Here is a 17,237-nt window from a genome sequence, read left to right on the forward strand (position 1 = left end):
GAGAGAAGGAGACAGAGAGAAAGGTCTTCCTTCCGTTGGTTCACTCCCCAGATGGCCACTGTGGCTGGCACTGCGCCGATTCAAAGCCAGGAGCCAGGCGCTTCTTCCTGGTCTCCCATGCACGTGCCCATATGGGATGCCGGTGCTGCAGGCAGAGGATTAACCAAGTGAGCCACAGCACCGGCCCAGATTTTAGCCATTCTGACAGAGGTGAGGTGATATCTCATTGTAGTTTTGATTTGCATTTCCCTGATGGCTATTGTGCATTTTTTCATATATTTTTTGACCATTTGTATTTCTTCTTTTAAGAACTGTCTACTGGGGCCGGCAATTTGGCGTAGCGGGTAAAGCCTCCATCTGCAGTACTGGCATCCCATATGGGCCCCAGTTCAAGTCCCGGCTGCTCCACTTCTAATCCAGCTCTCTGCTATGGCCTGGGAAAGCAGTAGAAGATGGCCCAAGTTCTTGGGCCCCTTCCCTTCACCCACGTGGGAGACCTGGAAGAAGCTCCTGGCTCCTGGCTTTGGATCAGCGCAGCTCCAGCCATTGCAGCCAGTGGGGAGTGAGCCAGGGGATGGAAGACCTCTCTCTCTCCCTTTCTCTCTGCCTCTCCTTCTCTCTCTCTGTAACTCTTTCAAATAAATAAATAAATCTTTAAGAAAAAAAAGAACTGTCAGGGCTGGCGCTGTGGTGCAGTTGGTTAACGCCCTGGCCTGAAGCACCAGTATCCCATATGGGCACCAGTTTGAGACCCAGCTGCTCCACTTCCTGTCCAGCTCTCTGCTATGGCCTGGGAAAGCAGAAGATGGCTCAAGTCCTTGGGCCCCTGAACCTGTGTGGGAGACCGGGAAGAAGCTCCTGGCTCCTGGCTCCTGGCTCCTGGCTCCTGATCAGCACAGCTCCAGCATTTGCGGCCATCTGGGGAGTAAACCAACAGATAGAAGACCTCTCTCTCTGACTCTCCTCTCTCTGTGCAACACTGACTTTCAATTAAATAAATAAATCTTAAAAAAAAAAAAAAAAAAAGAACTGTCAATTGAACTCCTTTGCCCAATTTTCAATGGGACTGGTTTTTTTGTTGTTGTTAAGTTGCTGATACATTTGGAATATTAAGCCCTTGTCAGATAGGTGGTTTGCGAATATTTTTCTCTGCACTCTACTGATTATTTCCTTTACTGTGCAAAACCTTCTGAGTTTGGCATAATCCCATTTGTTTAGCTTTGCTTTTGTTGCCTGTGCTTTGAGGGTCTTGTCCAAGAAGTCATCCCCTACATCAATGTCTTGGAGTGTTTGTCTTATGTTTTCTTCCAGCAGCTTCATAGTCTCAGGTCCTAAATTTAGGGCTCTGATCCATCTTGAGTTGATTTTTGTATATTCTTCTACATACATACATCTAGTTTTTCAGCACCAGTTGTTGAAGAAACTATCCTTACTCTACCATATGATCTATGCACTTTTGTCAAAAATCAGTTGGCTGCATGTATTAAACTTCTGGGCTCTCTATTCTGTTTCAACAATCTGTGTATCAGTTTTTATGCCGGTATTATGCTGTTTTAGTTACCATAGCTTTGTAGCATGCTTTAAAGTCAGGTATTGTGATGTCTCCAGCTTGATTTTTCTTGTTCAGGATTTCTTTGGCTGTTCTAGATCTTCTGTCATTCCATATGAATTTTAGGATTGATTTTCCCAATTTTGTAAAGAATGTCCTTGATATTTTGCTAGAGATTACACTGAATCTGTAGACTGATTTATATAGTAAAGACATTTAATGATATTGATTCTTCTGATTCATGAGCAAGAAATATCTTTCCATTGTTTTGTGTCCTTGATGATTTCTTTCATCAATGTTTGAAAATTTCCATTGTAGAGATCTTTCACTTATTTGGTTAAATTTATTCCTAAATATTTGATTTTTTGTGGCTATTATGAATGGGATTTCTTTCTTGACTTCTCTTTCTGTGAGTTCATCATTAGTACACAAAAAAGCTACTTTTTTGTGTATTTATTTTGTAACCTACAACTTTACTGAGTTGGTTTATCAATTCTAACAGTAGCACTGTTCAGCATAGCCAAAATTTGTAATCACCCAAGATGTCCATCATCAGATGGATAAAGAAAATGTGATATACATACTTAATGAAATATTATTCAGTTGTAAGAAAGAATGAAATTCTACTATTTGCAGCAAAATGAAGACAACTGTAGGACATAATGTTGAGTGAAATTAGCAAGACTCAGAAAGAAAAATACCACATGTTCTCCCTTGTATGTGGGAGTTCTAATTTAAAAAGTAAAAAAGAAAGAAATGTCTGTATCAGTACTGTTGTAAATATAGTTTTGTAAAACTTTGTTTTATACCTTTGTCAAACTGATTATTAAGAATTTTTATACTACTATAGGTTTAATAATCAATGATTACTTTAAAATTTACTGTATTTGGGTGAAATGGTCATTTTTCCATTAAGTTATTGTTTATAGCCATTGTCTTTATTCCCTCTACACTAGGGTCTTTATGTTTTTTACTTGCTAAACTTTTTTTTAAAAAGATTTATTTATTTATTTGAAAGGCAGAGTTACAGCAAGGCAGAGGCAGAGAGAGAGAGATCGGTCTTCCATCCTCTGGTTCACTGCTCAAATGGCCACAACAGCCAATTGCCGACCCAAAGCCAGGAGCCAGGAGCCTCTTCCAGATCTTCCACGTGGGTACAGGGGGCCAAGCACTTGGGCCATCTTCCACTGCTCTCCCGGGCCACAGAGAGAGCTGGATCAGAAGAGGAGCAGCTAAGACTCCAACTGGCACCCACATGGGATGGCAGCACTGCAGTCGGCCACTTTACCCACCATGCCACAATGCTAGCCCCGCTAAACTTCTTATTCAATGATGTATAAACCTTTTTACTGTAATGTAAATTTAAAATATATTATCTCAAAAACTAAAAAAAAAGGAAAAGAAACAAAAAAGAAGGAAGGAGGGTGAAAAGGAGAGAGGGTGGGAGGAAGGGAATGTCATATTCTTAGAATTGTATCTACAAATCACTTTGAATTTTTTAAAAACTAATTAAAATTTAAATTTTTTTTTAAAAATTGCATAGGAGCTGGCACTATGGCTCACTTGGTTAATCCTTCACTTGCTGTGCCGGGATCCCATATGGGCACCAGGTTCTAGTCCCGGTTGCTCCTCTTCCAGTCCAGCTCTTTGCTGTGGCACAGAAGGGCAGTGGAGGATAGCCCAAGTCCTTGGGCCCCTGCACCCACATGGGAGACAAGGAGGAAGCACCTAGCTCCTGGCTTTGGATCCGCGCAGCGCTGGCCGTAGCAGCCATTTGGGGAGTGAACCAACGGAAGGAAGACCTTTCTCTCTTTCTCTCTCTCTCACTGTCTATAACTCTACCTGTCAAATAAAAAAAAATTGCATAGACACCCTCATAAGTGATGGTTGTACAGAAGGGATGTATTCTGAATCCTGATACTAATTTTCTTGAGATGATCAGGGCAGTGAGTTAAATAAAACAATTTCAAGGCCACTTGAGGAGCCACTCCAGTCTCTCCAAAAAGTAACCTATAGGTATCATAGCTGAACCAGGCCAGTGCACTAGGCAATCAACTCAAGCATCTGGCCCCAGACTACACAATCCCTTAATCTCTACCTCTCTCTTAACACTACTGGTTGTTTCCAACCACTTCCTGGTGTGACCTGAGGTTCCAAATCCAAGCATAAGCCTATGTAACCCACAGACACTGGCTTTTCCCACAATGCCGAAGTTCAAATGAAGTACTCACCATGGAGCGTGGGATCTGACTTCTCCAGTAGCTGCTCACAAAGGGTTGGTCTGATTAATGCCTAGGAGGAAAAACATTAACCAGTGAGAAACAGGAGAAAACAGACAGGTATCAATTCCTTCCCCTGTCTCTCCTTCAATCCCATGGATTTTTCTAAGATAAACTAATTCCAAATGACCTTTCCATGTCCTATGTGGCCAAGGTTTACTACAAGGACATAACTGGTGGGCAACAAACTACCTTGTATTTGCTCTCATTCTCCCACCCCACCACAATTTTCTTTCGCTCTTGCTGCCCTGGGATTGCAGGCCCACAAACAACATTAGGCTACAAATTTTGCTTTACATTGTTTTTTGTTTTTCAGGTGCTTAGGTAAAATTTCTCACCTTGCTATTAGAAATTTCTCTGGTAGGGATAATGGTAGTTCAATGCCATCAATGGCCACTCTTCTGCCCTCCCCCTACCCTATATGTTTCTCTCTCTCTCCTTCTCTCTCACCCTACCCCTTGTACACATACATACACACACCTTTCTCATTTTCTCCCTACCTCTCTCCTATCTATACCTCTTTTCTTGATCTTCCCTCTTTCACCAACCCCCAAAATAAAAAGACCTCAGTCAACTCAAGAAAAGATAGAATCAGATAAGAGATGAGGAGTAGAAACTTTAAAATTTACTCAATGCACATAAATGTTAGAGTGAAGAGTCAAATAGATAAAATGCAACGAAATCACTTTATAGCTATCTAGTGAAGAATATTAAAATCTTTAAATATCAGATGATTTCCAATGTAATTCATGTCAATATGTCCATTAGTCTCAAAAGTGTGAAGAGCACAATTTGGAGGAAAAATTCCCAAATACATGATATTGCCACTAAACTTAAAACTTAATTTTAGAGCATGATGTGGTTTTTGTGAAGAGAATAAAGAGATATAATATGACCCTGTTTTAATATACTATATGCTTTTTAAAATTCAAGGTTATTCTTTTCCAACAGATTGAAACTCTGCTTAATCTCCCAATTCCATCCTCATCAGGGGCTTAGAAATCCCACCAATTACTGCAAAGAGTGAACTAGGCTTCATTTTCACAAGTTCACTGCTTAGCAAATTTATCCCCTTGTGGTTTAAAATATCTTCCACACAGAAAATTGTAGCAGCACCATCAATGAAACAGAAGTAGGCTAATAAATTAGAAAATGGAAGAGGAGAAGAATTAATTGGTATTGGACATGAAAGGGGAATTTTAGTTCCTCAACATTTCTTCTGTAATCTCTTCTAAACTTTAATTAAACTTTCTCAAGGTTTATAATCTTAAACTTTATTTTAAATTTACCCACTTGCCAGAAAGATTTACTCTAGCTGTCAGTTTACTACTCTCAGGCATTTAATTTTGAAGTGACTGATTCCAATCATCATCCTTCTGATGAGTTAAAGTCTTTTTAAGCTGACTCTTGGGAAACTTCTATAAAAAGAAAAAAGACTCTTCCACTACAGGTGTGAGAGTAAATCGGTGTAACTATTTATATATCAGCCAGGCATTATTGAGAAAGTTGAACATGCACATACCCTATAATCCAGTAATTCCACTCCTAAATGGCAGAGAGAAACTCCTGAGCATGTACTACTGAAAACATCTACTAGAAAGCTCACTGCTCTTGGTAACAAAAAATGGGAAAACTCAAAAATTTATCAACAGTAGAATAGATACAAAAATCACAATTTATTCCAATAGTGGATACTATATAGTATACAGAAAAAATAGCCAGAGGTATACATAAATATGTAAGAATATTAAATTCAAATCATGGAGTAAAATAAGACGATCACACTACATATAAAATCAAATTAGATGCAAAGCAAACAATATATTTTAAAGATGTATCTATTTATTTGTTTGAAAGATAGAGGGCTTGGAAGCTGGCACTGTGGCTCAGCAGGTTAAGCCACTGTTTGCGATGTCAGCATTCCATATTTGAGCACTAGTTCAAGGTCCAGCTGCTCTGCTTTAAATCCAGCTCCCTGCTAATGCGCCTGCAAAACCAATGGAAGATGGTCCAAGTGCTTGGGCCCTGGTCACCAACGTGGGACACTCCAGTGGAGTTCTGGGCTCGTGGCTTCAGTCTGGCCCACCCCTGCCTTTGATGCCATTCTCATTCTCTCTCTCTCTCTCTCTCTCTCTCTCTCTCTCCTGCTCTCACTCTTGCTCTTTTACATAAAAAAAAATCATTTATAAAGACAGAGTGACCAAGATAGGGGCAGAGAGAAAGATCCTCCATCCCTGGTTTACCTCCCAAATGCCCACAACAGCTAAAGCTGGGCCAGGCTAAAACCAGGAACCAGGAACTCCATTTGTATCTCCTCCGTGAATGGTAGGAACCCAAGTACTCAAGCCATCATCTGCTGCCTCCCAGGTATATTAACAGGAACCCGGACCAGAAGTGCAGAGTATTGAAAACTTGAACCAGAATTAAAATATAGGATGTTGGCATCTCAAAACACAGCTTAATCTGCAGCCCAACAAACCACCTCAAAAATGATATTTAGGTTAGGAATAGAAATATGTCCCCTGAAAACAATAAAGAACCAGAAAGAGATGATTAACAGAAATTTCAGGAGAAAGATAAGCTCTTAAACTGGAAAGAAAATAGTCATAAATGGATGCACACAGGACTTCACAGGCACTAGCCAGGTGATGTTTCCTTCCTTGATGGTGGATGTATGAATATTCATTTATTATAATTATTAAACTTTGTGTGCATTCACATATCTTTGCATGCACGTTATGGAATTTTTTAATTTTAAAAAACATATTGACTTACCCATAAAAGAAACAATATTTTAAAAAAACAATTTGGAAGTATTGTGATTGATTTAAGATACTTATAACTACATAGTCTATAACTTCAGAAGACTATTATTTTAGTTTGACCATTGTTGCAGTGGATTCGTTTCTGAGAGGAGGAGCGTGGTGGGTGCAAGAGGCGCAGAGTCACCACACAGACCCCGGGAGCTGGGTGAAAGCAGGCCTGAGGCAAGCAGCCTGCAGTCTCATTTATTCCAGTTGCTACAGCTGCTTATATAGGCAAGGCAGCCAATCCTGTCAAGGGGTGGTCTATGCCCTAACCAATCACAGATAGTTGCCAGGCAGTTTCCAAAGCTATCCAATCACAGCCTGTTGCCAGTCAGGCTCTGTTGCCAGGCAGTTTCTGAAACCATCCAATCACAGCCTGTTGTCAGCCAGGCTCTGTTGTCATGTGGTTTCTGAAGCCATCCAATCACAGCCTGTTGCCAGGCAGTTTCTGTTGTCAGCAGCCATCTTGGCATGACCTTCTCACCTTCTCATTCCACCACAGACTATAATATACTGACCAGTGTCATTCTATAGTAATAGAATGAGGGCCCGCGCCACGGCTCACTAGGCTAATCCTCCGCCTGCAGCGCCGGCACCCCGGGTTCTAGTCCCGGTCAGGGCGCTGGATTCTGTCCCGGCTGCTCCTCTTCCAGTCCAGCTCTCTGCTGTGACCCAGGAGTGCAGTGGAGGATGGCCCAAATCCTTGGGCCCTGCACCGCATAGGGAACCAGCAGAGGCACCTGGCTCCTGGCTTCTGATCAGTGCAGTACACTGGCCACAGAGCACCGGCCACAGTGGCCATTGGAGGGTGAACCAACGGTAAAGGAAGACCTTTCTCTCTGTCTCTCTCTCTCACTGTCCACTCTGCCTGTCAAAAAAAAAAAATAGTAATAAGAATGACAAAGACAGGTGAACAACTGGTCTACAATGGACACATAGAGTAGCATCCTGGTACTCATTCCCTCGTGTAAAACCCACCTTTTGAATGTGGATAGAATCTGTGACTTTCTCCTGGTCAACAAAGTAGGCAAAGGTAATAGAATATATGTGATTAGTTTGCATAGTATCATAATATATATCTTTGAAAGAGACTTTTTGCTGCAAGAAAGAGACTCAACATAGTATGAGCTGTATATGGAGATGACCACATGGCAAAGGGTTAATGGCATCATTCAATAGACAATTGGCAAGAAACTGAGGCCCTTAGTCCAATATCCTACACAGAACCAAGTTCTGTCAACAACCACCTGAGTAAGGAATTGAGTCCTTTCCCAGTCAGTTCTCAGATAGGACCACATCATCAAATGATAGCTTTATTACAGCCTTGTAGAGGCCCCAGATAAGATCCCTTCCTTCCTGACCCACATGAATTTGAAGATGGCTGGATTTACATTACTAAAGAGAGTGAACTTGAAAGATAGAGTTGGAATTAAGAAAGAGATGTTTACATGGAACAGTGCTACGGTTAAAAACAAAAATGTTGTTGACAAAGCCTGGCATATGACTAAGCAATGAGTGGATAATGCAGATTGAAAGCAATCATGGAGTATATCTGAGAATATGAATGGTCATCTCTGAGCATACTGAAATAACCAAGAATTAGGACAGTGAAAGTACAAGGAGGATGACAATGGGCAAGGTACCAACCAACATCCTTGAGGGATGAGGAACTACAACCCAGAAGTCGGTAGACAGCTGCAACAGAGGGAAATAATTAGCATAAAATTCTGGTGAATGAAATTCAAAGCTGGGGGGGAGGTGGGTAGGGAAGAAAGGAAGGGATGGAAAAAGCAGAAATGATAACCAAGAAACTCACTCTCACCTCTACCTACAGGCCCAGTGATATGAGATGTGATGGGATAGAAGACAGCCTGCAGTTCAGACATCAGACCCTGGGGGAAAAGCCACATTTGTATTGTACAATGCTCCATTAGAAGTAGACTCCAGAGCATGAGGATTTATTTTTGGTAATGGAAAGGCAGGAAACCATTAGTATTTTGCCAACTGCTGCAAAACTTGAATTTTTTTATTAAAGCAAGAAAGCAAATAACCAATTAGGAGAAAAATTGGTGATTTCTATACATTCATGAGGTCTAGTGACCTATGGCTCTGATTTAACCTTCACTTCTGGTTTGAATCTGTGTCAGCAGTCACTTCCAAGAACCAGATTGCCTAGAACCCAAGCTGGAATTATAATAAATGTTTCCTTAAGTGTTTCCTTTATTCCAAGGCCCCATTTTAGGGAAACTTTTACCATTAATTATGAGAATAGCTGTGGCAAAGTTAAACAATCCTAGGCAATGCATTTTTTTTTTTGGACAGGCAGAATGGACAGTGAGAGAGACAGAGACAGAGAGAAAGGTCTTCCTTTTGCCATTGGTTCACCCCACAATGGCCACTGTGGCTGGTGCACTGCACTGATCTGAAGCCAGGAGCCAGGTGCTTCTCCTGGTCTCCCATGCAGGTGCAGGGCCCAAGCACCTGGGCCATCCTCCACTGCACTCCCAGGCCACAGCAGAGAGCTGGACTGGAATAGGGGCAACCGGGACAGAATCCGGTGCCCCGACCGGGACTAGAACCCAGTGTGCCGGCGCCACAGGCGGAGGATTAGCCTATTAAGCCAGGGCACCGGCCAAGGCATGTATCTTAGAATCGTATTTTTTAAAAGATTTGTTTATTTATTTGAAAGTCAGAACTACACAGAGAGAGAAGGAGAGGCTGAGAGAGACAGAGGTCCTGCATCCGCTGGTCCACTCCCCAAACTGGCTGAAATGGCCAGAGCTGAGCCAATCCGAAGCCAGGAGCCAGGAGCCTCTTCCAAGTCTCCTATGTAGGTACAGGGGCCCAAGTACTTGGGTCATCCTCCACTATCTTTCCAGGTCACAGCAGAGAGCTGGATATGAAGAGCAGCAGCCAGGATTGAACTGGCACCCACATGGGATGCCAGCGCTGCAGGCAGAGGCTTAACCCACTGTACCACAGCGCCAGCCCCAGATAATCAGATTTTTAAATACCAGTATATGCAGTCCTAATGTCATGTGGCTCCAAATCCACATCATGACAATCACATATTAATTTGTGCTAAATAGTAACCAACTGACCTATTCAATCTTAAGTTTCAACTGCAAGAAAAACAACTATGCATCCTGACATAACAATCTTTATGTATAAACAAATTGTTCACTTGATACTACTACAGATGTCAATATTCACTGCTGTCTTGATTTGTAAGAATTAAAACTTAATCATCAATAAAACAAAAATGATTAAAAATTACATATTGAATATACAGTAATGAACAGAATTAGATAAATTTGTTAGTATCTCTCAAATTGTGCTACAATGATCACCTGCATCAGAATCACTAGGATTTTTGTTAAGCAAATCCCTGAGCTTCAATCCAGGCATATTGAATTATTGGGCATACATTTCTAATTAAAACCACAGTTCATTCTTACCCATAACAGTTTCAAAATCACAATTCTATGTTCTAACAGAGAAAGTGCTCCTATATAAAATTGTCAGAAGAGAAAGCAAGATTCCAAATATGTTTAACACAAGCCTGTGTTTATGAAAAACAAAACTATAAATGTATGTATATGTGTGTGTTTTAAGTGTATGTATTAACATCAATAAATAATATGAAGCAGTCCAGAAACCAAAATATCAAATGTTAGTAGTGGTTATCGCTTAAGTTAATAGTTAACTTCGGTGGTGTTGAAAGGGAGACAAAATTTTATTTTTTAATCACTGTAATTCTTTCTAATTAAACTGATTTAAAATGAGCATGTATTCCTGTATCAACTTAATAATTTTCTTAGAAGGAAGAAAGAAATTCACATGACAATGAAACCTGTAATACAATTATAGGCCATTGTAAACATAGAGGATTAGTATCATGTCATAGTAAATAACAGGACAAATTCCAAATCAAGGACTATTGCTAATAACAAATGCACATGAAGCTCTTCTTATGTTCAAAATGCATCTGTCAGATCTCCTATTACCAGCACTTATTTACTGATAGCGCCAACACCTGTGCTCTGTATCCACCACCATGTCTGCACTGAGGCCACACCTCCTAGGAATTGTTCCTAACCAATGACCCAGTTCAGCTGAGACACTAAAGGGGGCCGATTTCTGCAGGATGTGACATTGCATGGGCCATATGGTCTCAAGGAATGGCTAAAAACCTTGCCAAAACATTGTTAGAACTGCATTGCCATCTAGGACTCTTCTTACCCAAACTTCCTCAATCTTTTCAGCACAAGAGTCAGACTTGAATTATGGTCTGAGAGCTCTCTCGTCTTCACAGGCTCTTTACCTAGTTTTGCTCACAGGTGTTTCCCTCCTTGCAGGTCTAATCTTCTAAGCATCTGCTTTTCTAAAGGATCCAAATTAACATACAAGCTGAGTCAAAAGCCTATGCCCGAACTCTTAGTAAATGTATTGTACTACTGCAGATTAAAATTGTAATCATTTTTTACAACTTTTATTTAATAAATATAAATTTCAAAAATACAACTTTTGGATTATAGAAGTTTTTCCCCCATAACCACCCTCCCACCTGCAAACCATCCTATCTCCTACTCCCTCTCCCATCCCATTCTTCATGAAGATTCTTTTTTAATTGTCTTTATATACAGATGATCAACTTAGTATATACTAAGTAAAGATTTCAACAGTTTGCACCCACACAGACACACAAAGTATAAAGTACTGTATGAGTACTAGTTTTACCACTAATTCGCATAGTACAACACATTAAGGACAGAGATCCAATACTCTATTGTTAAGCACAGATATAAGCCTCCCAAGAGAAAGCTCTTCCAATGACTGCTGACCCCAAACCAGCCCATGAACTCCTATATGAACACTGACACCTGACCTGAATGAAGATTGTTCAGAATGTCAAGATACCCTCCCTTCATTCCTCCATTTATTAATTCAATCAATCAAAATGTGATGGGAAAATTACTGTTATAAGCCATGGGTAAGCAGAGCAGGCAAGGTTTCTGCTTTAATAAAACCTCTAACCTGGAGATGAAAGCAGGCATTAAACAAAAAAATACAGGGGCCTGTATTATGGCATATCAGGTAAAACCACCACCTGCAATGCTGGCATCCTATATGAGTGCCAGTTCAAGTCCCCGCTGCTCCACCTCCAATCCCGCTCCCTGCTAATGAAGCTCCTAGTTATTAGGTTTATCCTGGCTCAACCCTGTTTTGGCCATCTGGGGAGCAAACCAGTGGACAAAAATCTCTCTCTCTCTCTCTCTCTCTCTCTTTCCCTCTGTAATTCTGCCTTTCAAATAATTTTATTTATTTATTTATTTATTTATTTATTTATTTTTTTACAGGCAGAGTGGACAGTGAGAGAGAGAGACAGAGAGAAAGGTCTTCCTTTTGCCGTTGGTTCACCTCCCAATGGCCACCGCGGCTGGCGTGCTGTGGCCGGCGCACCGCGCTGATCCGAAGGCAGGAGCCAGGTGCTTCTCCTGGTCTCCCATGGGGTGCAGGGCCCAAGGACTTGGGCCATCCTCCACTGCACTCCCGGGCCACAGCAGAGAGCTGTCCTGGAAGAGGGGCAACTGGGACAGGATCCGGCGCCCCGACCGGGACTAGAACCCGGTGTGCCAGTGCTGCTAGGCGGAGGATTAGCCTAGTCAGCCGTGGCGCCGGCCCAAATAAATATTTTTTAAAAAAAAACACAACTAAATACAAATATATAATTTAAGATGGAAAAGAAAATAGATCCAATATGGCTGCAAAGAGAGGCCCCATAGTTGCCTCCACCACAAGGAAGAACTGGGACAGCATAGGAAGGACCGTGTTTCCAGGAGACTGGCTGACAGAAGACCTCAACAGAGAAGAGATGGGAATTCAAAACAGTGCATAGACATGGAAAGCTGGCCGAGAGAGGTAAACAAAAAACACAGCAGCTCATACCTCCGCTCCACAGATGGGAGGACACCACCATCTTGCCATGCAAAGATAAGCAGAAAACTCCACAACCCCCACTAACATGGGAGATCAGCAGCCCTAATTATGAGAGAATTCAGTCTTTGCTGGCTTTAAATCCAGCCTAGAAAGTTAACTGAGGTTCAAATGACTGCTTTGCTCCAAAGCAGGAACTCACAGCCCCAGACCTGAGCAACTGAAACACAGCCACTGCTGAACTCCATCCTGTACTAGAGGCTTCCTTTCCTTCATAAGCCAGAGCACTTCACAGGGCAGAGAGAAAGGCCCTGGGAGTCCCCCAGCTGCAGGATTGCTAGGCAGGTGCAACCCACAGAGCCACAATTACTTGCTCTGTGTAATCTAGTGGAGTTCTGCTCTGCTTCTTAAGGCTGCAGGCCAGCAGCAGACAGCACACAAGCTCAGAAAACCAGACCTGAAGAAGTCCCCTTTTGCATCTGTCAGTACAGGCTTCTGGGTGACCAGGGCATAAGCCCCAGCATCACACCTGCATGCCCTGTAAGAACTGGAGGCAGTCCCTTCTGTGTCCTGCAGTTCTGTGACTGTGCTATTGGGGCTACAATCCCTGGAGTAATTTGTACTCACTCACCAGCAGGACCTGGAGGGCCCTATCTGCATCCCTTTGCTTCAGGCTAGTGGCTGCTGGCTGCCAGTCCACAGTCTCCTGCACTTGTCCTGTGAGAGTAAGAACCCCACTGCATCATGCAGCTCTGACACAGTGGCTATTGGTCCTATTGCATTCTTCTGCTCCAGGCCTGCACCTGCAAGTGTACAATCCCCAGAAATGTGTTATCACTGTGTGGGATCTGTAGAAGGTACTCTCTGGATTCTGTAGCCCTGGGAATATGACTGCTAGAGCTATATTTTACAGAATCCTCTGAGTTCACAGCCTCCAAAGGACCTGCATCCTGCAGCTTTGGGAGTGTGACTGCTTGCTCAATAAGTCCCAGGGACACCTGGGCTTGTCCATTGGGCCCAGAGAAGACACATGTTGGCAGATGACATGATCTTGTACACGAAAAAACCTAAGCACTCCACCCAAAAGCTGTCAGAATGGATAAACAAACCCAGTAAACTTACATTATAAAATAAACATATAAAAACAATAGCTTTGCTATGTGCAAATAATAAATTCATTAAAAGATAAATAAAAAAAGAAATCTCATTCACAATAGCCACAAAAAATCAAATATTTAGGAATAAATTTAACCAAAGAAGTGAAAGATTTCTACAATGGAAATTATAAAACACTGATGAAAGAAATTATCAAGGACACAAAAAATGGAAATATATTCCTTGCTCATGGACTGAAGAATTAATATCATTAACATGGCTATACTACCTAAAGCAACCTACAGATTCAATGCAATCCTTATAAAAAACCATTGACACTCTTTACAGAATTAGAAAAAAAAAGCTATTCTAAATTTCATATGGAATTACAAAAGTCCCAGAAGAGCCAAGCATTCCTGAGCAAACGAAATCAAGCTGGAGGCATCACAATAACTGACTTCAAGGCATACTACAAAATAATTAAAACAACATGGTACCAGCATAAAAACTGACACATAGACCAATGGGACAGAATATAGAATCAAGAACTTAATTCACATACATGATACATGCAGCCAACTGATTTTTGACAAAATTCCCACACCATACATTGTAGGAAAAATAATCTCTTAAATGGTGTTGGTGAACCTGGGTGTACATATGTAGAAATATGAAATTAGATCCCTACTTCTCACCATATACAAATTCAACTCAAGATGTATCAAAGACCTAAATGTAAGATTTGAGATTATGAAATTGCTGGAAGAAAATTTAGGGGAAACACTTCAAGACATTGATGTAGGTAATGACTTCTTGGATAAGACTCCACAGAACACAGGCAACAAAATCAAAACTAGATACATGGGACTATATCAAACTCAGAAGCTTCTGCACATCAAAGGAAGCATACATAGAGTGAAGAAACAGCTAACAATGGGAAAAAATATTTGCAGGCTACTTATCCAACAAAGGATTAATATCCAGAATACATAAGGAATTGAAAATAACCCCACAACAACAAAAACAATTTGATTAAGAAATGGGCAAAGAATCCCAAAAGACAGCTCTCAAAAGAAGAAATACAAGGGCCGGTACTGTGTCATAGAGGGTAAAGCCACCACCTGCAGTGCCAGCAACCCATAGAAGGGCAGGTTCTAGTCCCAGCTGCTCCACTTCTGATCCAGATCTCTGCTACAGCTTTGGAAAGCAGTAGAAGATGCCCCAAGTTCTTGGGCCCCTGCACCCACATGAGAGACCTGGAAGAAGCTCATGGCTCCTAGCTTCTGATTGGTACAGCTCTGGCTGTTGTGACCATCTGGGAAGTGAACCAGCATATGGAAGACTTCTCTCTTTCTCTCTACCTCTCTGTAACTCTGTCTTTCAGACAAATGGCTAACAAATATATAGAAGAACACTCAACATCACTAGCCATCAAGGAAATGCAAATAAAAACCACAACAGGGTATCACTTCACCCCTGTCAGAATGACTATTACTCAATAGAGAATAACAAATGCTGGTGAAGATGAGGAGAAAGGGGAACTATTATACACTGTTGGTGGAAATGTAAATTAGAGCAACCGCTGTGGAAAACAGTATAGATATTTTTAAAAAACTAGAAATATACTTGCCCTATGATCCAGCAATCCCACTAATGGGTATATATCCAAAAGACATGAACATGTTGTATCAAAGAGATACCTGCACCACCATGTTTATAGAAGCACTGTTCACAATAGTAAAAACATATATGGAATCAAACAAGGTGTCCATCATCAGACAAATGGGGTGTTTATGTATATATATATACATATATATATATAACACATACACATATATACCCATACAATGGAATAATATTCAGCTCTCCGAAAGAATGAAATTTTATCATTTAGATCAAAATGTTTGCAACTCAAGGACATGATATTGAGTGAAATAACCAGGACACAGAAAGACAAATAATACATGTTCTCCTTTATATATGGGAGCTAAATTTTTTTTGAACATTTTACTTTCATTTGAAAGAGTTACAGAGAGAGAGAGAGAGAAAGAGAGAGAGAGAGATATTCCAGTCACAAGTTTGCTCCCTAGATGGCTGCCAACAGCGAGGGCTGGGCCAGGCCAAATCCAGGAACTGGGAGCTTCATCTGGTTCTTCCACACGGATCGCAGAGGCCCAAACACTTGAGTGATCTTCTGCTCCTTATCCTAGACCATTAGCAGGAAACAGACTGGAAGCAGAGCAGCTGGTATATGAACCAGTGCCCATATAGGATGCCAGCATCACAGGCAGTGTCTTAACCCACTATGCCAAAATTCTGGCAAGGAAACTAAAATGTTTTTAAAAATCATAAAACAAAAGCAAAAAAAGAAAGAAATGCCTGTGCTTATCAGTATTGCTGCAAATATAGTTTTATCAAACTTTAAATCTTTGTCAAATTATTAAGAATGATATACTATTATAGTTTTAATAATTTGTGATTATTTTCAAATTTACTGTAAATGAGTGAAATTGATGTTTTTTGGTTCAATTATAATTTAGAATCCTTGCCTATGAGCTATGGTCTTTTTACTTTTTACTTGTTGAATTATGCTTGGTGGAAGATTAAGTCTGTCTATGGGAATAAGAGAGGGAAGAGATGTGCAATTTGGGACATGCTCAAGCTGACTTACATCAAACAGTAGAGTTAGAAACATACCAGGGGATTCCAATTCAATCCCATCAAGGTGGCATGTACCAATGCCATCTCACTAGTCCCAGTGATCAATTTCTGTTCATAATTGATCATAATGATAGGACTAAGAACCAAAGGGATCACATAAAGAAGACTAGTGTCTGCAAATACTAGCTGATAGAATCAAAAAGGGAGAGAATGATCCAACATGGGAAGTGAGATACACAGCAGACCCATAGAATGGCAGATGTCCTAAACAGCACTCTGGCCTCAGAATCAGCCCTTAAAGCATGTAGATCCGGCTGAAAAGCCCATGAGAGTATTTCAGGCATGGAAAGCCAAGACACTCTGGGAAAAAAACAAAAAAAACACCTAAATGAAAGATCTCCGCGAGTGAGATCCCAGTGGAAAGAAGGGGCCATCAAAGAAGGAGGTACCTTTCTCTGAAGGGAGGAGAGAACTTCCACTTTGACCATGGACTTGTCTAAATATGATCAGAGTCAGTGAACTCAGGGGGCTTCCATAGCCTTGGCAGCTCATGACAAGAGCCTAGGGTGATTACTGAGGCCATAAACAAGAGTGTCAATTTGTTAAGTCAACAACAGGAGTCACTGTGCACTTACTCCTCATGTAGGATCTCTGTCCTTAGTGTGCTGTACATTGAGATTTAATGCTATAACTAGTACTCAAACAGTATTTTTCACTTTATGTTTCTGTGTGGGAGCAAACTGTTGAAATCTTTACTTAATGTATGCTAAACTGATCTTCTGTATATAAAGAGAATTGAAAATGAATCTTGATGTGAATGGAAGGGGAGAGGGAGTGGGAAAGGGGAGGGTTGCGGGTAGGAGGGACGTTATGGGGGGGAAGCCATTGTAATCCATAAGCTGTACTTTG

At 41.1% G+C, this 17,237-nt stretch overlaps 1 long non-coding RNA gene across 1 annotated transcript in view; it reads right to left on the reverse strand.

Moving 5' to 3' along the window:
• Nucleotides 1-3,779: 3,779 nt before the first annotated feature.
• The window catches only part of LOC138850077 (uncharacterized), an 88,246-nt gene continuing 74,788 nt past the window's right edge, over nucleotides 3,780-17,237 (reverse strand). Inside the window, exon 5 of the long non-coding RNA XR_011389496.2 lies at nucleotides 3,780-3,841. This is a non-coding gene — a long non-coding RNA (uncharacterized LOC138850077). The remainder of the gene's footprint in view (nucleotides 3,842-17,237) is intronic.

The sequence above is a fragment of the Oryctolagus cuniculus genome, chromosome 6 (genome assembly GCF_051225735.1).
Source record: "Oryctolagus cuniculus isolate XC-2025 breed Fujian yellow rabbit chromosome 6, ASM5122573v1, whole genome shotgun sequence".
Lineage (NCBI taxonomy): Eukaryota > Metazoa > Chordata > Mammalia > Lagomorpha > Leporidae > Oryctolagus > Oryctolagus cuniculus.